We start from the raw sequence: 25,909 nt of genomic DNA, 5'->3' as shown, positions 1-25,909 counted from the left end.
GATCTTTAATTCTCCAAAATAAAGAATAATATCAATTAAATTATTAATATAGGTATCCATATGATAAATATGGAGCTTGGCATAGGTTGTCTCCATTTAATTAATATACTAGCATAACCTACACGATATGCAGGATGCAGTCCTTTTTTTTCTTTTCTTAACTATTCTTGAAGTATAATATAAAATAGATATAATAGAATAGATGATATAAATAAAATAGCCTATAATAGATATAAGATCATAATTATTTTTTAAAATATATATTTTGATATTAATATTATGATATACTATCCAAGTCTATTAAGTCTCATCAGCACAGGAGGTATCCTATCTGTTGTGTCTCGTTCTTGTAAGAGAATGGGATCTAGATGGTAGCTAGAGTCCAAAACTCATCTACACTGGGAGAGAAGAACAAAGAGGAAAGAAATAAAGGAAGGAAAGATGAAGAGAAGGAAAAGAAGAAAGGGAGGGGGAAGGAAAAAAAGAAAGAAAAGAAGAAAAAATAAGCAATTGAATCCACATTAATTCTTTAAATGTTTCAATTTATTTCTACAAGAGGATGCATATTTCATCTATTCATGGATAGTTTTCTATTTATTTCTACGATGTTTCTATTTATCAGCATAGATTAGGTATTTATGCTAGAGGATCTATATTTATCCTAAAGGGGCTAGTATTTACTTTGTAGATATTTCTATTAATTTCTATGGAGAATGCAAATTTTTGTTTATCTGTTGCTTATTTTCTATTTATTTCTATAGTGGTTTTATTTATCTTCATAGATTAGATGAGGATTTTTGTTTATCCTGAAGGGGTTGGTGTTTATCATTTAGATGTTTCTATTTAATTTTGCTGTGGAGTACACCTTTTTGCTTGTCCATAATGAGTCTTCTATTTATTTCTATGGTATTTTTGTATATTAGCACAAACTGAGTACCTATCTTGGAAGGTTTGTGTTTATTGTAAATTAGCATAGGGGGTATCCCAGCTGTTATGTCTTGTTCTTGTAAGAGAATAGAGTCGAGACAGTAGCTAGACTCCAAAACTCATATATATTGAGAGAGAAGAACAAAGAGGAAAGAAAGAAAGGAAGGAAAGATGAAGAGAAAGAAAAAAAGAAAGGGTGGAGGAAGGAAAAAAATGAAAAAGGAAAAAAAAAAAAAAAAGAAAAAAGAAGCAATTGAATCCACGTTAATTCTTTAGATGTTTCTATTTATTTCTAAAAGAGGATGCATGTTTCACCTATTCATGGATGGTTCTGTTTATTTTTACTATATTTCTGTTTCTCAACATAGATTAGATATTTATGCCGAAGGATTTATATTTATCCTAAAGGGCTAGTATTTACTTTGTAGATATTTCTATTAATTTTGATGGAGAATGCAAATTTTGTTTATATGTTGCTTGTTTTCTATTTATTTTTGTAGTGTTTTTATTTATCTTCATGGACTAGATGTTTAACTCAAAGGATTTTTGTTTATCCTAAGGGGCTGGTGTTTATCATTTAGATGTTTCTTTCTATTTAATTTTGCTAAAGAGTACATGTTTTTATTTATCCATGACAAGTTTTTTATTTATTTCTATAGTATTTCTGTATATTAGCATAAACTGAGTGTACATCTTGGTGGATTTGTGTTTATTGTAAATATGTTAGTATTTATTCTTTAAGGCCCATTCATTTAAAAGTAAAAATTGTATTTAGGAATATATATTTTCTAGGATAGGTGTTTCCTATGCAATATTTTGATAGGAAATTAATTAGTTTAGTTATATTCTTTTATATATCAAAAAATAGCTTCGAAATCTGCTATCCATGTTCTTTTGCATTACTACATTCTTGGATAAGCTACTAAAATCTACCCATATTTCCTATAATATCCTATATTATATAAATATTATATCATATTATATTATATTATATTATTATATATCATAATCTATAATAATATAATACAAGATATCATAATATAATAATATAGAATATAATCATAATATAATAATATATTTATTATAATAGCAATATAATATATTATATTATATTATATTATTATAATAATATATTATAATATCACAACATACTCTCATATGATAATTGTTGGGTATAAATAACCCCAGCCGAAGTTCGTAAGAGGCCAATCCTCCTAGAACTCTTCCAGCTTCCAACCTTGTGCAGCGTCTTTCTGAACTCCCTGGCCGTCCGAGCTTCTAGTGTTGGGTATAAAATAATCCCAGCCAAAGTTCGTAAGAGGCCAATCTTCCCAGAACTCTTCCAGCTTCCGACCTTGTGCGGCATCTTTCTGAACTCCCCCGACCGTCCGAGCTTCCACAGTACCATCCAGACTCCTCCAGCAGTCGATCTTCCACAGTGTCCTTCAGATTCTTCCAATGGACGAACTCCTACCGTACCCTCCGGACTTCTCCAATAATGGGCTCCTTCAGTCGTCTATCGGACTGCTCCAAATGCTCTCTGGGCTTCACTATCAGCCGATTTTCTACAGTGATCAACTACTCTCCGAATCTCTTCCAGACTTCCTCCTGTCATGACCGACTTTACTCCGAGCTTCTTTCGAACTTCATCAATGTCCGGGCTTCTCCAGCAGCAGGACTTCTATAGTAACCAGACTCCATCCAAGTTTTTACAGTGATCGACCGCCTTCCGAATTCCATCCGAGCTTCTATAGTAAGCGAATTCCGTCCGAACTTCTGTTGCAGGTGGACTTCGGCCGAGCTTCTACAATAAGTGGTCTCTATCCGAACTTCCATGGTAATCGGTCTCCATCTGAGCTTCTACAGTAAGCGGCCTCCTTCTGAACTTCTGCAAGAATCGAACTCCATCCGAACTTCTACAGCGGATGGATTCCAGACGAACTTCTACAGCAGATGACTTCCATCTATAGCATCAATGCCTAAGGCACCCAACAATAGTTAACCCTTCAGTAACCTCGAAAATATCCGAGCTTCTCTTAGATTGCTGAGACAGAGAGCTATTCCGCTCCACCAGACATCCCAACCGAGCTTCAGCCGTCCGGTCCGGACTCTCCGGCAAGTCACGACAATGGACACCACTCCACTCTCTGTAACAAACTCCACATGACCCCACCACTCTCCGACAAGTCGCGACAACGGACACCACTCCACTCTCTGTAACAAACTCCACGTGGCCCCATCACTCTCCAGCAAGTCGCAATAACGGACACCTCTACTCTCTGTAACAAAATCTACGTGACCCCGAACGGCCCACTGCCAGACGGTTACGGACGTCGCTGTCAATCAGTTACGCTCTTCCATCTATAAAAGAGACCCCCCAGATACGTTCTCTTCTAAGCTCTAAGCACTATCTCTAAACTCTGCTAAAATCTCATTCGAGTGCTCCATTTCTGTTGAAGCAGAATACTGACTTGAGCGTCAGAGGGTCTTGTCGAAGCACCCCCAACTCCGATTTAGACTTTCCTTGCAAGTCCCGACGGCGGTCATGATCCCCTCGACTCCAGCTTCTCCGGCATCGATAGAATTCTGCACCAACAGAATTGACGCTAGAGAAAGGGGCTGTGTCTTCACAAGACCCTTGTTCTTAAAGGAATACTCAACGGGACTGTCTCCAGTCATCTTCTTCGACATCTTCTTCTTCTTCTCTGGCCAGATCCCAACCTGATACCTCCCCGAAAGACATCCATCAGGCGATCTACGACCTCCATGGTCAGATCTCAGCAAGATCCGCCAGCTCCGACCTTATCTTCAATTTTTCAGGCTCTTCCTCCACCAGCAACGGCAGTCGGCATGGAGCAGTTCAACCTATTGGTTCAGCAGGTCAGAGGCCTCACCGAAGCGATGCAGGCCATGCAGCAGCAGCAGCAGTAGCCGCAGGCATCTGTGCGGCTGAAAAGAGCATCGTCAGAGTTTCAAAATCTGGTGATCGGGCGGCCCACTTGGGCCAGTCGCCCTGTATCCCCCGAAAAGGGGAAGCAGAGGGTGGAGAGCCCTCTGTCTGATCACGATTCCAACCCCAGAGGGTCCCTACCTCCGTTTTGCCAGAAGACCCTCACGATTCGCAATTGAGAGGATCTGCTGGATCGAAGGTTCCGAGAGATGAACCGACGGATCGAAAAGCTCCGCCATGCTCCCCCTGCTTACGATGAGGATATCTATACTGACCCTCCTTTTTTTCAGAAAATTATGCAGGAACCAATCCCGTCGAACTTCAAGCTTCCCCAATTTGAGAGCTACAATGGGACCTTGGATCCAGTTGACCACCTGGAGGCCTTCCGGACAATGATGCTGCTCCATGATGCGCCAGACGCCATCCTGTGCCGAGCTTTTTCATCTACCTTGAAGGAAGCAGCAAAAAATTGGTACTCGACACTGAAGTCGGGTACTATCTTCTCCTTTGATCAAATGAGCCACCAGTTTGCGGCTCATTTCGTCAGCAGCCGACATCTTCGGAGATGTTCAGAGTCCCTCATCAACATCAAGCAAAAGAAGGGAGAATCCATCTGAACTTATATCAACCGTTTCAACGCCGCTGCATTGGAGGTTCGGAACTTGGACCAATCAGTTGCAATGGCCACCCTGAAGAGCGGTCTTTAAAAGAATGACCTTATATTTTCTCTGAAAAAGAAGTATCCTAGGAACTTTATTGATTTGTTGGCTCGGATCGAAGGATATGCCCGAGCAGAGGAAGCCTTCAAACTGAAGGACGAGGAGGCTACGAGGAAGCGGCAGGCGGGTGACTCCAGCAAGCCTGCAGCTGAAAAAGGGTCGAGTGAAGCTCAGCCACATTTCGAACTCTCCCCGGACACAAGCGTGTCTGAACTCTCCTCCGAGCTCGTAGACAGAGAAGCCCGGACCGTAGAGTTCGGCGGAGCTCTCCTCCAGGAAGATTCCACAGCTACGCCCCTCTCAATGCTCCGAAAACTCAAGTGTTGATGGAGATCAGGAAGTAGCTGTCAAGGTCAGAAAAGATACGCACACACCCCGGGAAGCGCAACCCTAACAAGTTCTACCTCTATCATTGTGACCACGGCCATGACACGAAGGAGTGTATTCAGCTCCGAGATGAGATCAAAGAGCTCATCAGATGAGGTCGGCTCAACAGATTCATCCGATGCCAGCCTAAAGGTAGGGAAGATCGGTCGAGGGCCCTACTACAACCAGAGCCGTCAAGGAGGGAAGAACAGCCTGAAGATCGACCTCCAATCGGGATCATCAACACCATCTCTGGAGGACCCCGACGGGGAGCAGCCAGTGGATCGATCGAACCGCCCAAGCGGCAGAGGACTGAAGAATCTATAACCTTTACTGAAGAAGATGTCCGAGAGATTCAATTCTCCCATAATGATGTGGTCGTAGTTTCTTTAAATATTGCTGATTATGATGTACGCCGTATTCTTGTTGATAATGAAAGCTCGACCAATATTTTATTTTGCAATGCATTCTCAAAAATATCCATTTCGGATGATCGATTAGGGCCGATAAGCTCTCCATTGGTAGGGTTCACTGGCGATGCTGTGCCAGTGGAAGGAGTAATAACTTTGACCGTAGTTGCAGGTCGGTACCCAAAGCAATCCAGAGTGCAAGTGGATTTCCTGATAGTAAGGGCACTGTCTGCCTACAATGCAATACTTGGCCGACCTAACCTCAACGCCCTCCGAGCTGTGGTATCGACCTACCATTTGAAATTAAAATTTCCTACAAGCCAAGGGGTCGGAGAGGTCAGAGGAGATCAAGTCCTGGCAAGGCACTGCTATAACATAGCCTTACAAAGAAATGGTCAGTCTGACCCCTGTCCGGTTGATGGATTAGACACCCGCGATGACCTTGCTGAAGAACGGGGTGAGCCAATTGAAGATCTTGTCTCAATTCCTTTGAACGTTAGGAATGAAGAGCACGTGGTGAAGATCGGCTCCAACCTGGGAGAAGAGGTATGGACACAGCTCATCAATTTTCTACAAAAGAATGCGGATATTTTCGCTTGGGTTCCGGCAGACATGCCGGAGATTGATGCGAAAGTCATGGAATACCGTCTAGCTGTTGATCCCAAACATCGACCGATGAAGGAAAAAATCTGAGATCATGCACCAGAAAGGTAGAAGGCAATAGCTAAGGAAGTTGATAAACTCCTGAAAGCTGGGTTCATCAGAGAAGTCAACTATCCGAACTGAGTTTCCAATGTGGTTCTCATCAAGAAGGTGAACGACAAGTGGAGGATGTGTATAGACTTCAAAAAGTTGAACAAAACCTGTCCGAAGGACAGTTATCCTCTGTCTAGAATTGATCAATTAGTGGATGACACCTCAGGCCACGAGCTTCTCACTTTCATGGATGCATTCTACAGCTACAATCAAATCAGGATGGCACCAGAGGATGAAGAAAAGACTGCTTTTATCATTAACCGTGGTCTTTACTGTTACAGGATCATGCCTTTTGGCCTCAAAAATGTAGGGGCGATCTATCAACGGCTGGTGAACAAGATCTTCAAAGAGCAGATCGACCGTAACATGGAGGTCTACGTGGATGACATGCTTGTAAAAAGTAAATCCTCAATGAACCACGTCGCCGACCTTGAAGAGACCTTCAGCGCCCTCCGAAAATACAAGATGAAGCTGAATCCAATCAAGTGCGCTTTTAGAATAACCTCAAAAAAATTCTTGGGCTTTATGGTATCGGAGCGCGAGATCGAAGCAAATCTAAAAAAGATTCGTGCCATCCAGAAAATGACCGCCCCGAAGTCAACAAAGGAAGTTCAGCGCCTTACTGGGAGAGTAGCAGCTCTGAATCGCTTCATCTCAAGGTCGGTCGAACGGTGCCTACCTTTCTTTCAGACTCTCGAGCAGCCGAAGAACTTCTGTTGGACCACTGAATGTCAGCGAGCATTCGAAGAATTGAAGAACTACCTTAGCTCACCTCCACTATTGGCAAAGCCCGAATCTGGAGAGGAGTTGTTCTTGTACCTGGCGATCTCTTCTGTGGCTCTCGCAGCAGTTCTGGTTAAGGAAGAAGCAAAAATTCAACGGTCGATCTACTACATAAGTCGAGCATTGAGAGACGCCGAAACTAGGTACACTAAATTAGAGAAACTAACTTACGTCCTATTGATTGTAACCCGAAGGCTCCGACCTTACTTTCAAAGGCACACCATAACACTGCTCACCGACCAGCCGATTAAGGCAGTTCTGCATCGAGCGGATGCTTCCAGAAGGATAGCGAAATGGACGGTCGAGCTCATAAAATTTAACATCAACTATCGACCTCGACCAACGATAAAAGTCTAGATATTGGCAGACTTCATAGTGGAATGTACTATCCCGGAAGAAGCCGAACTTGAATGAGGTGAAGCTGATAACCCAGGGCTCCAACCGAACTCCCCTGAGGAAAGAACAGATCTCTCTGATGGTTTTTGGACCCTCTATGTGGACGGTTCCTCCAACATGTTAGGCATGGGTGCGGGCCTAATCTTGGTCAATCCGGAAGGAATTATCGCGGAGTACGCGCTGCGCTTCAAATTTTCTGTGATAAATAACGGAGCAGAATATGAAGCTCTGATTGCAGGGCTAAAGATCGCCAAAGAATTAGAAGTAGATCGGCTCCAAGTCTATAGTGAATCCCAATTGGTAGTGGGACAAGTCAGCGAAAACTATGAAGCTCGGGAGGACAGTATGGTCAAGTATCTCGAAAAGGTAAAAGAGATCATCTTTGCTTTTGGCAGCTTTGACATCAAGCAGATTTCAAGAGCAAAAAATACCAGGACCGATCTTCTCTCCAAGTTGGCTACACTGGCTCCGACTGAACTACCTAAGGAAGTCTTCTTCGAAGTTCTGAAATGTCCAAGTACGGAAGAACCGCAGCTTATAATTGATTTTCAGTGTTTATGTATTAAAGTATTATGTCATTATTTTGAATATATTTTCTTATGAAATGATATCTAATTTCAATATATTTTGATCTAGAGTGTTAAATTGAATTTTTGATCAAATTGATGGTACTAGTATTATCATATTTTATGGAGATATTTTTAAGTTCAATACCAAAATCTATGAGCTGTTGCTTAATCCACAGGATTTGAGTACAGCAACTTCCAACTGTAATGTATTCGGCCTCGGCCATATAGATAAAGCCATTGAATTTTATTTCTTGCTAAATCAAGAGATTAAGTTTACTCCTAAAAATTGACAAGTTTCGCTACTACTTTTTCTATCAAGTTTGCATCCAGCAAAGTCTGCATCTGAGTAACTTATTAAGTCCATAGAAGATTGTTTTAAAAATCAAAGACCTAAGTTTTGTGTTCCTTTTAAGTATCTAAAGATCCTTTTAACAGTATTTAAATAAGATTCCTTAGGATTTGATTAATATCTAGCACACATGCATATACTAAATATTATATCAGGTCTACTAGCAATTAGATATAATAAAGAGCCTATCATGCCTCTATAGAGCTTTGAATCAATATTTTTACTATGCTCATCTTTTTCTAATTTACAGGAAGGGACCATAGGTGTACTTACAATTTTTGAGCTCTCCATTTCAAATTTTTTTAATAATTCTCTTGTGTACTTACTTTGGATGATGGAGATCCCTTCATTTGTTTAATCTGGAGTCCGAGGAATAAATTGAGTTCTCCCATCATGCTCATCTCGAACTCCTCCTACATGAGCTTGAAAAACTCTTGGCATAGATTTTCATTAGTAGACCCAAATATAATGTCATCAACATATATTTGTATAACAAAATTTTTTTTATTTTTTTTATAAAAAGAGTAGTATCAATCTTTCCTCTTGAAAATTTATTTTTTAATAAAAACTTAATCTTTCATACCAAGCTCTAGGAGCATGTTTTAACCCATATAAAGCTTTGTTTAACCTAAATACATGATCTGAAAGTTTATGATTTTCAAAATTAAGAGGTTGTTCTACATATACTTCTTCAGCAACATATCCATTTAGAAAAGTACTCTTGACATCTATTTGAAATAATTTAAAATTCATAAAGCAAGCAAAAGCAAGTAGCATTCTTATGGCTTCTAATCTAGCAACAGGAGCAAATATTTCATGAAAATCAATTTCTTCTTATTGATTATATCTTTTAACAACTAATCTTGCTTTATTTCTTATTACATTTCCATCTTCATCTAATTTATTTCTATATACCCATTTAGTTCCTATTATAGGGTGAATTTTAGGTCTAGCAACTAGTATCCATACATTATTTCTTTCAAATTGATTTAACTCTTCTTGCATGGCTATTATCCAGTTATGATTTTTTTCAGCTTCAACTATTATTTTAGGATCTAGATGTGAAATAAAAGCTACATAGTTGCAAATATCTCTAAGTGAAGATCTAGTTCTTACTCTTTATGTCGGATCATCAATTATTAATTCTCTAAGGTGATTATGGACATACCTCCATTCTCTTGGGAAATTACCTGTGTCTGGAGGTTGTTCTTGAATGTTCTGATTATTGAATCTTTCATCTTCTTGTTTTTCATCTATCTGATCTTTATTTTGTTCATTTGAATCATTGAGGGTGAACTCTTTCATTCCATCTTCTATGATACCTGTATCATTAGCACCCTCTCTCTTCCTTGATGGAAGATCATTAGTTTCATCAAAGATAACATGAATTGACTCTTCCACTACTAGTGTTCTTTTATTAAATACTCTAAAGACTTTGCTAGAAGTGGAGTAGCCAAGAAAGATAGCTTCATCAGATTTAGCATCAAATTTACCTAGGCTATCTTTGTCATTATTCAAAATAAAACATTGGCAATCAAAAGTATGAAAATAACCTATATTAGGTTTTCTACCCTTCCATAATTTATAAGGTGCTTTTTTTAAAATTGATCTTATTAAAGCACGATTTAGAATGTAACATGCTGTGGTAATTACTTCTACCCAAAGATACTTTGAGAGCTTACTTTCACATAGCATGATACGAGCTATCTCTTCTAAGGTGCTATTTTTTGTTTCAACAACTCTATTTTGTTGAGGTATTCTAAGTGCTAAAAAATTATAATTAATATCTTTTCATCATAAATTTTTTTAAAATCTTTGTTTTCAAATTCAGTATCATGATCACTTCGAATAGAAATAATTAACAAACCTTTTTCATTTGAAATTTTTCGAAAAAACTTGAAAAATACTGAAAATACTTCATCCTTAGAAGCTAAAAATAAAATCCAAGTAAAATACAAAAAATCATCAATGATTATAAAACCATATCTTTTTTCTCCTACACTAGTTGTCCTTGTAGGACCAAATAAATTCATATGCAAGAGTTCTAGCAGTTTAAAAGTTGAAATAATATTTTTAGATTTAAAAAAAAACTCTTATTTATTTACCTAATTAACATGCATCATAAATTTTATCTTTATCAAAATTAATTTTTGACAAACCAACAACTAAATTTTTTTTAATGATTTTAGAAAGTGTGTGCATACTAATATGTGCAAGCCTACGGTGCCAAAGCCAACTAGTCTCATTGATTTTAGCATTCATGACCACAAGACATTGCATGTTTTGCATGAAAAGATTATCCAAATCAACCATATAAATATTGTCATGCCTATGCCCAATGAATCTAGTGCTATCATCAAAAAGACTGGTTATAATGTACATAGATGATTCAAAAACTTCTTTGTAACATTTATCACATAATTGACTAATACTTAAAAGGTTATACTTAAGACTATCTACAAATAAAATATTTTCAATGTAAGTGGAAGAAGTGATACTAATATTGTCACTACCGATGATTTTCTCTTTGCCACTATCTCCAAAGGTGACCATCCCTTCATTTTTGGCTTCCAATGTGATGAATTGAGATTCATCACCAGTCATGTATCTTGAGCATCCACTATCAAGATACCACTTTCATTTTGTTGCTTGGGATGCAAGACATACCTGCACACATGAAATCAAGTTTTAACTTTAGGTATCCAAGCTAAATTGGATCTTTTGGGGTTAGTCACAATGGTTCCTTTTGAAACCCATATTTTCTTAACATTTCTATCATCAAATTTATTTGATAAACATGTATAAGCTTTGTGTCCTACCTTGCCATATTTAAAATAAGTGATATTTGATAATTTTGATGCATTGACAAAAATATTTTTTAAAAATTTTTATTTTCTTAGAGTATTATAGTCAAGTCCGACTTTATCATATACAGCTTTTTGACTATCAATAATCATTTAAAGTTTATTTAAACTTAGTGTAAATCTATCAACTATAGATTTTAACTTGGTTACCTCTTCTTTTAGATCTTGATTTTTTTTTACAAGAGTTTCATTTTGACTAGAAAGTTTATCCTTTTCTTTTATTAGAGACTGATTCTTTATTTCAAATTCTTTATTTTTCTTATCAACTTCTTCATTTTTCTTAGTTAATACATGGTTTCTTGATTTCAAATTTTTATTTTTAGTACCTAATTCTTTTAGGTCATTTAAAAGTTTATGAAAAGCTTCTAACAGTTCATCATAAGTAAATTCAGGTTGAGTTTCGGATGATACCTCAGTTTTATGTGCCATAAGGCACAGGTTGGCTTCTTCATGAGATTCTTCGTCAGTGGTAGAGTCATCACTGTCACTCCATATAGCCATCATGGCCTTCTTCTTCTTGAACTTCTTTTGGCCTTTATTGAGCTGAAGGCATTCTGATCTGAAATGATCCGGCTTCTTGCATTTATAGTAGATGATGGGTTGTTACTTTTTCTTTTCTTTGCTCGGCTCTTCCTTAACTAGTGGTCTTCTCCTTGTCCCTTATCTTTTTCTTCTCATAAAGCATCGAAACTTTCTGGTGATCAGGGCCAAGTCCTCATCTTCTTCGCTATTATCTAATTTTTCTGTGTCTTCTTCTTCCTGAGCTGTCAACTTGAGGGCTATGGTCCTCTTTCTTCTAATTTTCTCTTCAGTATGTTGCTTCATGGTCAATTCGTGAGTCATGAGGGATCCAAGCAGCTCCTTCAATGGTAGAGTATTTAAATCCTTGGCCGCTTAGATTGCAGTGACTTTTGCCTCCCATGATCTTGATAAGGACCTGAACACTTTTCTCATAAGATCACTGTTAGAATGACATTTGTCAAGATTTTTTAAACCATTTACGATGTCAGTGAAATGAGTGAATATTTGAGTAATTGATTCTTCAGGTTCCATTTTAAATAGTTCGTAGTTGTGCACAAGCATATTGATCTTAGATTGTTTTACTTGGTTTGTGCCTTCGTGTGTGACTTCTAACCTATCTCAAATTTTTTTAGCTGAATTACATGTAAAAATATGATTAAATTCATTAGCATCCAAAGCACAATATAAAATATTCATGGCTTTAGCATTGAGCTGAGCCATTTTCTTATCAATTTCATCCCATTCACCTTCCGACTTAGGGAGAGACACACCATCAATTAATTTAGTGAGTGTGTGTGATCTATTTACTATGACACTCCATATATCATAGTCAAGTACTTGTATAAAAATTCTCATTCGAGCTTTCCAATAGGTGTAGTTTGACTCATTGAAAAGTGAAGGTCGGTTTGTGGATTGCTCATCGGCTAGAGATATGCCAAATTGGACTACCATAAATCTTTAGTTCTTGATGGTTAAATCAAGTAAGGACTAGAGCACCGGGCTCTGATACCACTTGTTGCCCAGAAATGGAGCCCAAGAGGGGGTGAATTGGATCTTTTTAAAATTTTAAAAGATTAGTACACTAAAATAATGTACAAAAGAGATCGAGTGAAGTGGGTTGATATTTAATAAAAATAAATTCAAACACAAAAGAAAGAATGCAAGTAAATGACATAAAGAACAAGTAAAGAAAAGTAAGCACAGCAAATATAAGAATTTATAGTGGTTCGGTGCCAACCTTGCACCTACATCCACTCTCCAAGTCCCTACTTAGAAATTCAATCCACTAAATAGATTCAAAGTTCCAATACATCAGACACTCCCATCCTTGCTATTCAAGCAAGAATATTTATTTTTTGGGTACAAGACAATCTTTAATAATCTAATTCAGGGCTCGGATCAATCCAAACGAGTTTTGAAACCTTTCAAAACTCAAAAACCCAAATATAATTTCAGAAAAATAGAGTACAAAAAATTTAGCACACAATCTCCTTAAATAGATACAATGAATGCAAAATAAATATAATATTTAAGGAAAAGAAGCTTTTGCTGAACACCCTGAATGAATTCCATACTTGATTGCTGCTGGAGAGTGGTTAGTGAAGTGATTGAATGCTTCTTTTCTCTCTTTTAGGACTGAATGAGCTTTTCACGCATGTGAGCTTTGAATGCTAGCAAAACTTATGATTTTTCTCTTCAAAAGAGCTTTTATAATCACTATCTATCCTTGAAAATATCTTAAAGTTGGTTTAGAGCCGTTGGAGAGTATTTAATATGCATTAAATGCATCAAAAATGAGCTGAAAACTAGCCGTTACGCAGCTTGCCCAGAATGGGACATCCCACTGGTATTGGGACGTCCCATGGGATGCCTCAATTGGCCAAACAGAAAGTTAAGCTTTCTATTTTGGTCTCAGGATCTCAGGTGGGTCATCCCAGGTGGGACGTCCTACTACGTGCCATGAGCCAAAATGAAGTGTGCCAGCTGTCCAACGAAAGGGGATGACCCAGATGGATCGTCTCATTTTGTTCTAACCCAATTTTTTTATACATTTAAGGTTCAAAACTTATCAAAATACTTTCAAATGCTCTCAAGTGGATTCAAATCAATTTGGACACTCTCAAAAGCCTTCAAAAACTTATCCAACTTGCTGAAACTTCAACTTTTGGCATACTTGATAAAGTTTTTCAAACACAATCTCTTAGACTATTTGAAACATCATAAAAATAATTTTCAAAGATAGAAAACACATTAGTAGTCTCCTCAAATGGTTTGTGATCATCAAAATCAATTCTTAGAGCAACATCATGGATAAATCGTCAAAACTCAATATCAGTCATATGATAGATTAATTAGCTCAAGTCCAGTTGTGACTTCTATGAAAATTTTTTTCCATCAATCACACTGCTGTGGCTACAGACTCTTGGACTTAGCCTCTCAAATCCCATAGGACTACTTCTCTCTATCAAAGTCGATAGATCCTATCTTGATGTGCACCCTACTCCTACAGTGGACCAACTATCGCCAACATCTACTACAAGAGCTCATTGAGACTCATGTTTATGTGTCAATCAAACTCCAGTAACCTCACTGCTAGTAGCAGTACCATCTCAAGTCAAAAGATCAGTCACACAACTACAGCATCGAGACAATCACTGACAATTGAATAGAAATCTAAGTGATCTCTCGTATGGTCATGCTCGGTGTAATAACCCAGATAAAAAAAAAAAAAGAAAACAGAAGATATCGGGAGGAAGAAGACTCCCGTTGAGAGTCTTCTTCCCACCGTGAAAAGGAGTGGGGAATCCGAGTAAAAAATGGATTCCTCCTCTATAAAACTCCCTTTCCCCTCCCTTTAGGTCTTTAACATGGGATTTTGAGAGATTATTAAGAGTTTAGAGGGATTTTTTCCAAGATTTTTTTGCAAGTTCTTTGAACAGGAAGAAAAGGAGTTCGTCGGAGCTCTTCTCAACCGTCGGAGCAAGGTAAGCCCCTCCCCTTCTTCCTCTCCCTCTTCCCTCTCTCCTCTGGCCCAAAGCCTCGCCGTCGGCCACCGTCTTCGCCGAAAAATCCATGAACAAGAAATCCTCCATTTTTCGATCTCTTTTTGATTCTCGCCGGCCGAACCTTACCACCGACCGTCCATTGCCCACCGCCGCCTCCACCTGTTGTCGGATCTCCGGCCAAGCTGTCGGAGCTCGAGCCACCGAGGGGGGGACCTCACGGTCTTCCCCTGTTTCAGCCAAGGGTGGCCGCGGGAAGAAAAGAAGAAAGGAAGAAGAAGAAGAAAAGAAAAAGAAAAGAAAAAGGAAAAAGAAAAAGAAAAGAAAAAGGAAAAAGAAAAAGAAAAGAAAAAAAAGGGAAAAAGAGAAAGAGAAAAATAAAAATAAAATAAAATAAAATAAAAAGAAGAAGAAGGAGAGAATTTTTCTCTCTCTCCTTTCTCTCTTCTTTCTCTCTTTTCTCTCTCTCTACCTTCTCTCTCTATATTTTCTCTCTCTAGATTCTCTCTGTAGACTTTTCTCTCTCTTTACGAATTTTATCTCTCTAGGATCTTTTCTTCCTCTCTGATTGCATCATGAACCCTAGAATAAACTTGAAGATGAAAATAAGATGATTTGAGATTGCTTCGAAATTCGTGCGGTAGATCTGATCCCAGTCCGATTCTATTCAAAATTGTAACACTTGATTCATATTGAGTCACCGTGATAGGATCTCTGATGATCTCGATCATGAGTGCCTCATCGAAAGGATACGAAGATTTCTCTCTCTACTTTCTTTCTCTAGAATTTTCTCTCTCTTCATGGATTTTCTCTCTCTAGAAGTCTTATGGATCAGTGGAGGATCCAGATACTTAGGTAAATCCTAATTTTGGTTAATCCTAAGAGAGATCCTAGATTTGTGTTATCAGGTCGATTATCGATAATTTTCTCCATATGTGATTTTTATATTGATCAGGGTTACGAAGAGATGATCATCTGCAAATGATATCGAGTGAAATATTTTGTTAAAGAAATTCATAAATCAAAGAAGAACATTGATTTCTGTATTTGGATCAGTCACCAGTAAAGGTAAGAATCCCTGTACATGATCACTATTATATATATGCTATTTTACTATTGGTCTTGCATCGTTGGTTTTTTTTACATCGTCGGATTTGAGATCGATGAATTTATTATACCTGAGATACTGTTATTTGATTTTGAGCATGAGTATGTTATGTCAATATATATGTATCAGAGATTGATGGCATGATTATATGGATATGACATATCTGAATTGATCATAATGTAAGTCAGAATTGATTTGATGAAATCAACGCATAATGATTAAATGAAAAGAAAGAGATATATGGTTTGGACTAGTCTTGTCATGTGGAACAGCCCGTCAGAAGCTTATGCCTGGGACAGCCCCCACTGGCTTACAGGTGGATCAGCCGGCCAGGAGCTCATGCCTGGGACAGCCCGCCAGGAGCTTATGCCTGGGACAGCCTCTCACGGGCTTTGGTACGTGGGACAGCCGGCCAGGAGCTCATCCTGGGACAGTCTTGAAAGATTTTTTAAGTGGATTCGATCCGGATGATGACTGAGGTATAGAATTGGATAGTCCAGAACCAGAAAGAAAAGGTTAAAAATCATGTGATTATGAAAGGAGAATTGAAAGATAAGACATGAAATAATTGTTGAATAAAAGTGTTTTACCTGTTAACATATGATGATGCATCTATTTTAACAAGACAGAAAAATTATGAATGTTTGCATTATTCTAGACATTGAACATGAGATTTTATATCTTACTGCTTATCCTTATTTTCAGACTATATTACTATATCAGTGTGATATAGAAATTCTTACTGGGCTGTAAAGCTCACACCCCTTCATCTTTCTTTTTCTTCTCAGAGTTACAGGATGACTTAGATTGGCTATGGCTTAGATTTACGGGTGAGCAGAAGGATAAATAGAGTGTCATAGTATCTGATCAGAGAATTGAAAAAATTTAAATTGTAATTATGTAAGGTTTTATGAATTATATTTGAAATTAATTATTATGGATGTTAAGATTGTGATGATTTATTTTGGCCTTGCATATTCTTTAGGGCATGCTCTAAGGAGTGTGCGGCCATCACGTATCCGACCCGGGTGTTGGGTTCGGGGCGTGACAGAATGGTATCAGAGCATAGGTTATGATCATTAGAGATTATGATATAAGTGATTAGAATATTACAGAGTGACATTAGAGCTTAGGTTATGATCATTGGAGATTACAATATAAATGATTAGGATGTGATAGAATAATATCAAAGCTTAGGTTTAAGATCACTAGAGATTATGAAGAGATATTAAAACTTTATGTAAGATCAGTAGGATATGACAGAGTGGCATTTGAGCTTAGAGCTTAGGTTACGTTTATTCGGAGACAATGATACAAGTAATTAGGATATGACAGAACAGTACTAGAGCCCAAGTTTAAGGTCACTAGGGATTGTCATATAAGTGATATCAAAACTTTGGGATTATAATCACTAAAGTATGATTGATAATATCAGAGTTTAAGATTTTGATCATTAAAGGTATGATAGAATGATATTAGAGTATTCTAGTGATATCTGAACTTAGGTTATAATCATGAGGAATATGATAGATATAAAAGAGAAGATTCAATATTTAGATTTCGAATCAATAGATATTAAGATGAAATTTATGTATAAGTGGCATATGATATCTATAATAGAATTGACGAGTTATATCTTAGATTTCAATTAGTAAGGTTGACCTAAGTATGAAAAGAGTTGACCTTGGATTGAAGTGGAAGGTATTGATAAGTTATGTTGAGTATACTAGAGGATTTTGGAATGTAAAATTTATATGATTGAAGATCATGAAAATTTTTTTTTATTCCAATGATAATTGTCTGAACATTATGAATTTTGGACTTATCAAAGAATGTTAATTAGGGTATGGTCTAAGAAGAAATTTCATCATATGAGAGAAAAATATTTTTGAACACTGAACCTATAAGAGGTCATATATGAAACTCAATCTTAGATAAAAAAATATACTTGAATTTTATCATGAGAATATGAGATACACATTTTGGTGAAATCTTTGGTTACTCAAAATATTATATTCTGAATATGATTCTTTGATCTTTCAAGTTGCATTGAATTTCAAGTTAAAAGTTTACTTTTCTAAGTAGATCAAAAGTATTTTATTATTGTTAAATTAAAGAAAAAAAAAATTATTTTATCAGAGTATGATATACAGGTTATGATGAAATCTTTAACAATTTATATTTTCATCTTTGGATTAGATTCTTTAATTGTTGAAGATAGTGGAGTGTATTAATTATTCAAGTCAGAGTTCGGATTTCTGAATTGAACTAAGACATCTTGTTAGTGTTAAATTTTGAATGACTTATACAAGGGACAAGATTTTGTATGGATTTATCGATTAATATTAAGGGTTGTGATGAAGAGAGCTCTATAAGAAATAATCAAGTTGATTCTACTTAAGGATGTTGGCTTGAGTTCTTTTAGTTGTCAAGTTAGAATTAATTCTCTTAAAAAAGAATATTGATTTAGAAATTATCTAAATGATTGTAAGGTAAATCTAAGATTAACTCCAATTAATTCTAGACATGTTGGATTCTTAAAAAGTGATGAAACTTATACAATGATTTCAAATATAGGAAGTAGATCAAGATTTAATTTTTATATGCTATGTCCAAAGGTAGTAAAGATGAAGAAACTTAAAATTTTGTCCTAAGTCTTATATAAAATTTGAAGGTTGGATCTATTCTGGATCGATCTAATAAAAAAAAAAGAATATTTTTATCTTTGATATAATTATATAATTTGGTAAGTTGAGATTAGAGTGCGCAGCAAAAGCGTAATGGTCTGAATTGATTAGAAATATTAATTCTTTGATTCCGAAGATATTATGGAATATATTAGTTGTAAATAAAGAATGATTTTTAATCTGATCATAGTCGGATAATTTTTGTTAGTAGGTTGCTTCATTGTAGATAATGCCAAGAAATCTTAGATATCTCAAGTTTATTAACAGCTTGATAGTTCTATTATCAGTTCAAACTTAGAATGTCCTGACATAGATCTCATATTTTTTTAAAATTTAATATTGTTACTTGGACTGATATAGAAGATTGAGGTTTTCTTAAGATGAGAGTCTACATATAAAATTTATTGGAAGGTTAAGAGAAGAAAGAAATCGATAATCGCGAAGAGCGTCTAATATTCGATCTTTCTTTATTTTTCTATCAAGGGTAGTCTGAGATAATTATGAATTTCGAGTGGAATGTATTAGACAAATAAGGGTGGTATATTAATACAAGTCCAAAATATTACAGTTCTTCAAAAAGTTGAGAAATCAATAAGAAGGGATGAGTTTGAGATTTCAAATAATTTTTGTTATAACAAGATAATGAGAAATAAATAATATATATGATATTATCGTAAGCTTGAGAATGACATGAAGAATGTATACTTTGAAATAGATATCTCAAACGACATAACCTAATTTCGAGGACGAAATTATTTTAAGGAGGAGAGAATGTAATAACCCAGATAAAAAAAAAAAAAAAATAGAGGATATCGGGAGGAAGAAGACTCCCGTTGAGAGTCTTCTTCCCACCGTGAAAAGGAGTGGGGAATCCGAGTAAAAAATGGATTCCTCCTCTATAAAACTCCCTTTTCCCTCCCTTTAGGTCTTTAACATGGGATTTTGAGAGATTATTAAGAGTTTTTAGGGATTTTTTCTAAGATTTTTCTGCAAGTTCTTTGAACAGGAAGAAAAGGGGTTCGCCGGAGCTCTTCTCAACCACCGGAGCAAGGTAAGCCCCTCTCCTTCTTCCTCTCCCTCTTTCCTCTCTCCTCTGGCCTAAAGCCTCGCCGCCGGCCACCGTCTTCGCTGAAAAATCCATGAACAAGAAATCTCCTATTTTTCGATCTCTTTTTGATTCTCGTCGGCCGAACCTTGCCACCGGCCGTCCATTGCCCACCGCCGCCTCCACCTGTTGCCGGATCTCCGGCCAAGCTGTCGGAACTCGAGCCACCGAGGGGGGGGACCTCACGGTCTTCCCCTGTTTCAGCCAAGGGTGGCCGCGGGAAGAAAAGAAGAAAGGAAGAAGAAGAAGAAAAGAAAAAGAAAAGAAAAAGGAAAAAGAAAAAGAAAAGAAAAAGGAAAAGGAAAAAGAAAAAGAAAAGAAAAAAAAAGGGAAAAAGAGAAAGAGAAAAATAAAAATAAAATAAAATAAAATAAAAAGAAGAAGAAGGAGAGAATTTTCTTCTCTCTCCTTTCTCTCTTCTTTCTCTCTCTTTTCTCTCTCTCTACCTTCTCTCTCTACATTTTCTCTCTCTAGATTCTCTCTCTAGACTTTTCTCTCTCTTTATGAATTTTGTCTCTCTAGGATCTTTTCTTCCTCTCTGATTGCATCATGAACCCTAGAATAAACTTGAAGATGAAAATAAGATGATTTGAGATTGCTCCGAAATTCATGCGGTAGATCTGATCCCAGTCCGATTCTATTCAAAATTGTAACACTTGATTCATATTGAGTCACCCTGATAGGACCTCTGATGATCTCGATCATGAGTGCCTCATCGGAAGGATACGAAGATTTCTCTCTCTACTTTCTCTCTCTAAAATTTTCTCTCTCTTCATGGATTTTCTCTCTCTAGAAGTCTTATGGATCAGTGGAGGATCCAGATACTTAGGTAAATCCTAATTTTGGTTAATCCTAAGAGAGATCCTAGATTTGTGTTATCAGGTCGATTATCGGTAATTTTCTCCATATGTGATTTTTATATTGATCAGGGTTACGAAGAGATGATCATCTGCAAATGATATCGAGTGGAATATTTTGTTAAAGAAATTCATAAATCAAAGAAGAACATTGATTTCTGTGTTTGGATCAGTCACCAGTAAAGGTAAGAATCCCTGTACATGATCACTATTATATATATGCTATTTTACTATTGGTCTTGCATCGTTGGTTTTTTTTGCATCGTCGGATTTGAGATCGATGAATTTATTATACCTGAGATACTGTTATTTGATTTTGAGCATGAGTATGTTATGTCAATATATATGTATCAGAGATTGATGGCATGATTATATGGATATGACATATCTGAATTGATCATAATGCAAGTTAGAATTGATTTGATGAAATCAACGCATAATGATTAAATGAAAAGAAAGAGATATATGGTTTGGACTAGTCTTGTCATGTGGAACAGCCCGTCAGGAGCTTATGCCTGGGAAAGCCCCCACTGGCTTACAGGTGAATCAGCCGGCCAGGAGCTCATGCTTGGGACAGCCCGCCAGGAGCTTATGCCTGGGACAGCCTCTCACGGGCTTTGGTATGTGGGACAGCCAGCCAGGAGCTCATCCTGGGATAGTCTTGAAAGACTTTTTAAGTGGATTCGATCCGGATGATGACTGAGGTATAGAATTGGATAGTCCAGAACCAGAAAGAAAAGGTTAAAAATCATGTGATTATGAAAGGAGAAATGAAAGATAAGACATGAAATAATTGTTGAACAAAAGTGTTTTACCTGTTAACATATGATGATGCATCTATTTTAACAAGACAGAAAATTTATGAATATTTGCATTATTCTGGACATTGAACATGAGATTTTATATCTTACTGCTTATCCTTATTTTCAGACTATATTACTATATCAGTGTGATATGGGAATTCTTACTGGGCTGTAAAGCTCACACCCCTTCATCTTTATTTTTCTTCTCAGAGTTACAAGATGACTTAGATTGGCTATGGCTTGGATTTACGGGTGAGCAGAAAGATAAATAGAGTGTCATAGTATCTGATCAGAGAATTGAAGAAATTTAAATTGTAATTATGCAAGGTTTTATGAATTATATTTGAAATTAATTATTATGGATGTTAAGATTGTGATGATTTATTTTGGCCTTGCATATTCTTTAGGGCATACTCTAAGGAGTGTGCGGCCATCACGTATCCGACCCGGATGTTGGGTTCGGGGCGTGACACTCAGTGCCAATTATTCTCTAACAACCACCTGCACTTGTCGCTCTATGTCTCTACACAGTAGACTAGAGATCCATCTTTTTTGAAGAAAGCTATTTGTGCATCAGTCTGTCTGGATCCATCATCGTCCTCATAATGATCCTATGATCGAGAGTATTTAGGAATTAAATACATGTCTCTAATTCTTAACACTTTAAGAATATGTATCGAAGCTAATTCTATAGATGATTAAAGGACACCTCACACTTGAATGCAAAAAAAATTATCTTTTTATTGATCATATCAATATATTAAATACAAAATTATGTTCTAGATTTATTACAATGTGTCAACCATATTGGCTTCTAGGATATACATCTAACATCTATGATTTTATGTTCTAATCTTCTGCATATGAACTTAAGAAAAATTCTTATAGGAATAGCACTAGCTACGAAGAGGGGCAAGCTGATCCACTCAATGGCAATGTTTTGGCAACCATGGGCCATGTCTGATATTGCCAATTATGGTTAGTAATCGACTAGTGCCTAGTCCAAGTCTTCTAAGGTTAAGGAAAGGATTCTTAGGTAATTAAATTTTTTCTCTTCTTTATTTTTTTTAATTTTGGATAAATTACAAGAACCCATTCGATTTTAGTCCAATTTCACTTAATTGCATCCTCTCGATTCTAAAATATGTCAAACTAGTCCTTTAAATTTTTGAGATATTCTAATGTAATTCTACCATCTATCTCCATTAATAGAATGCTATCATTATAAAATGACCAAACTATCCTTATCTCCATCTTTTTCCTCCTTTCTCACCAATTGTTCTCCTTCTCCACCTCTGACGCCAACATCTCTCTTCGCTCCTTCCCTATCCTTCTCTTCCTTCTCATCCTCTTCTTCTTCTTATTGTCCTCTTCCTCTAAGCTCATTCATGTGCCTTCTTCCTTTACGGTGACTCCCTCTATCTCCACCCATTTCTCACCGATAACCTCTCATTTTTTTCTCATCTTTCTCCTCATCTACTCTTCCTCCTCCAAGTCTATTTGTGAGCCCTTTTTCTCTATAGTGGCTTCCTCCACCTCCGCCCATCCCGTCGCTGAACCCTTCTTCCCTCTCCCTTTACTTTTCTCCCACTCTCCTCCTCCTCCAAGTCCGCCTATGTTCCACTAATCCACTCCACGGTGTAGCTCCGACCACCTCCATTCCTTCCTTACCAGTGACCTCCTCTTCCTCCTCTCCTTCCTTCCCTTTTTCCTCTCCCACTTCTCCTCCTCCGAGCTCATCCATATCTCTCTCTACGGTGGCTTCCACCACCTCCGTCCCTTCCTCACGGTGACCTCTCCTTCTCTTCCTCTTTATCCATATTTTCTTCTTTTCTTCTTTCTCCTCCAAGCTCACCTATGACCTCTCCTTTCCTCTCTTCTTTCTCTTCACCAACTTCTTATCCTCTTCCTCCAAGCCCACTCATGACCCCTCCTTCATGCATGATCACTCCCTTTACCTTCGCCCTTCCCTACCGATAGCTCCTCTTTCTCCCTCTTCTCCTCCAATCCTCATCCACTTCTCTTCATCATCTTCCTCCTTCTCTATGACCATCCATGAGTGCTCTCCCTCCTTTCCCCTCCCCTTCCTCCTAACCTCTTCTCCTCCTCCAATCATGCTTATGAGGCCTTTAACACCATCCACTCCTTCTACACTGACTTCCATGATCCCACCCTCCCCCTCCATGGTAACTCCCTCCATCTCCATCTCTTCTTTACTGGTGATTCATCCAATATGGGCAAAAGATATTTTCACTTGTTGAAATAGAAAACTAACACCGTTTGTTGGTAAGTGAATGATAGAACCATATTGAAACATTTCAAAAATTTGATACACTATTTTGACAAGTTTTAAAGTCGAGGGGGTGTAAATAAAATAGAACTAAAGTTGAGAGGGTGTTCCTATAATTTATCTTTTAATTTATCTATAAGTGTTGTAGATCTATTTTGCTGGAGGTTTGTAATGGTTGGCACTACACTCTTGAAGGGTCTTGTTTTGCTTCACTATTTGTTTGAGCCTTACTTGTTTCTTTGTATTCTGATCAGTTCATAAATAAAAAGGTAGTTTTGTATTTCATTGAAAATGGTGGTGATCTAGTCACCTTTTGCCAAAGAAAAAGAAAATTAAGACCGATATATAAGTTTGAGCCCTCGATAATTATCTAGATTCAGGAGAACTGCTACATGCAACATTATTTTCTTGTTAAGGCCTGCAACAAATGCTAGGGAAGGCTTCTCCCAAGAGAAAGACTGTAGTAAAGCTTTGGGTACTTTGAGACATCTCATCATGATGGTCAGATAGAGTGGAGACATGTCGGCATTGTTTAGTATAAATGCCAGTTCGACATCCTCATCCAATAATACATTGGCCACACTTTCATGGTTATATTTGGTAGCCTCATGCAAAGCATTGTCCTCGCCCATATTCGTTGCCCTCAGTACTCTCACTTCCATTCCATCCTCCCTTGCAGATCGAATGATTAGGGAGACCATCTTGTCATGTCCAGCCCTTGTAGCACAATGTAATGGAGTATCAAGCCATAAGTTTGGTGCTGCCAAAAGAGATCTTTCTATGTGACAAATCTCCTTGGCGTGCTAGAAATGTCCTTGGCTAGCAACTACATGTAGGGCCGTATTCCCCTCATGTGTTACTTTGAGGAGGCAGCTCACAACTTTTTATCTTGCAGCATAATTTGGTATTGTTATTGCGATCTTCCCCCACCAAAGCTCCAAAAGAAAAATTTTCTTGTGTCAGTAATTCATTTAGAATTATTATGTCTCCTGTTACTACTGCTTTGAGCAATTTAGGATCCATGGCTATGTGAGAGGGTTGGACTTCGCTCCAAAGAACTTCAAGATCAGCCATTGTTTCAGTAGCTTTGTTTGCTCCAAAGACTGCTCTATGTCACTCTCTTGAAGGGGAGGTGATAAAGCCACCCAAATTTGCCGATAGAGAAGAATTTACATCAAAAGAGGTTGCAAGAAAAGGATGTATAAAAGGTTGGCAAAGGGAATTATCCTACAAAGAGGAAGGAATCATTTTTATGTAAGAGGAGGAAAGGAAGAACTTCCCCAATTTAGTAAGAAAGAGTAAAGAATAAAGTGTTTGGAAGAGGGAATAGGAAAGGATAAGCAGAGTGATAAAAGAACAAAGTTTAAACTTCATTTAAAGGCTCCCGATATATTATTCATATTGCACTTTAACAAAGTTCAAAAGAGAGGATATAAGAATCTCACATTCTCCTAGCCAGAGGTCTGGTGAAGGCTTATTTACTTTCTTGATAGAAGATACTCCTACTTCTTACCAAGAAGCCATGAACTCTCTTGATGTTTCATTCTAGAAAGAGGCAATAGATAGTCAAATTGAATCTATTATTGAAAACAACATTTGGATTCTCATTGATTTACCTCCTAAAAATAAATCTTTAAGGTGCAAGTGGATCTTCAAGAAAAATGAGAACTGATGGTACAATGAAAAATTCAATATGAGGCTTATTGCTCAAGGTTTTGGACAAAAAATTGGTTTTGATTTTTTTGATATCTATTTGCCTATAGCCCATATTATTACTATCCGAGTCCTACTTGCTTTAACTTCCATCCATAAATTTTTTATTAATCAAATAGATGTTAAGACTACCTTTTTGCATAGAGATCTTGAAGAAAAGATTTATATGCAATAGTCTGAGGGATTTTTCTATGCGAGGCTAGGAGCACAAAGTCTACAGACTTGTTCGATCCCTCTATGGGTTGAAGCAATCCCCTAAGTAATAGCATAAAAAGTTTGATTAGATGATCATTTCTTATAGATTTCAAATCAATAAATTTGATATTATCTTTATCATAAATGAATTAATTGATTGATTTATTCTTCTTTGCCTTTATGCTGATGATATTTTGATTCTTACTCCTGATGTTGACTTAATCAATGACATCAAAAATTTTCTATCACATCATTTTGAAATTAAAGATTTAGGTGAAGCTAATCTAATTATTGGTATAAAAATTATTTGTACTTTTGATTCAATCTGTTTATCCCAATCTCACTATATTCAAATGATTATTAATAAATTTGAATATTTTGATTACTCTTTTATATCTACTTCTTATGATCTATCCATCCATCTCTTGAAGAACACAAAAAAATCTATGAATCAAGAAAAGTATGCTTAGATCATTGGTTAATTTGATATTGTTTATGTCATTTCTAGACTTAGTAGATATACTAGTAATTCTAGTAT

General features: G+C 36.9%; 1 pseudogene; it reads right to left on the bottom strand.

The window, feature by feature from the left end:
- The window catches only part of LOC140858730 (protein ACCELERATED CELL DEATH 6-like), a 66,486-nt pseudogene that overhangs the window by 39,209 nt on the left and 1,368 nt on the right, over window positions 1-25,909 (bottom strand).

Source organism: Elaeis guineensis, chromosome 6 (genome assembly GCF_000442705.2).
Source record: "Elaeis guineensis isolate ETL-2024a chromosome 6, EG11, whole genome shotgun sequence".
NCBI classification, from domain to species: domain Eukaryota; kingdom Viridiplantae; phylum Streptophyta; class Magnoliopsida; order Arecales; family Arecaceae; genus Elaeis; species Elaeis guineensis.
Note: the sequence above shows the minus strand (reverse complement) of the source record. Positions and strands in the feature narration are given on the sequence as shown.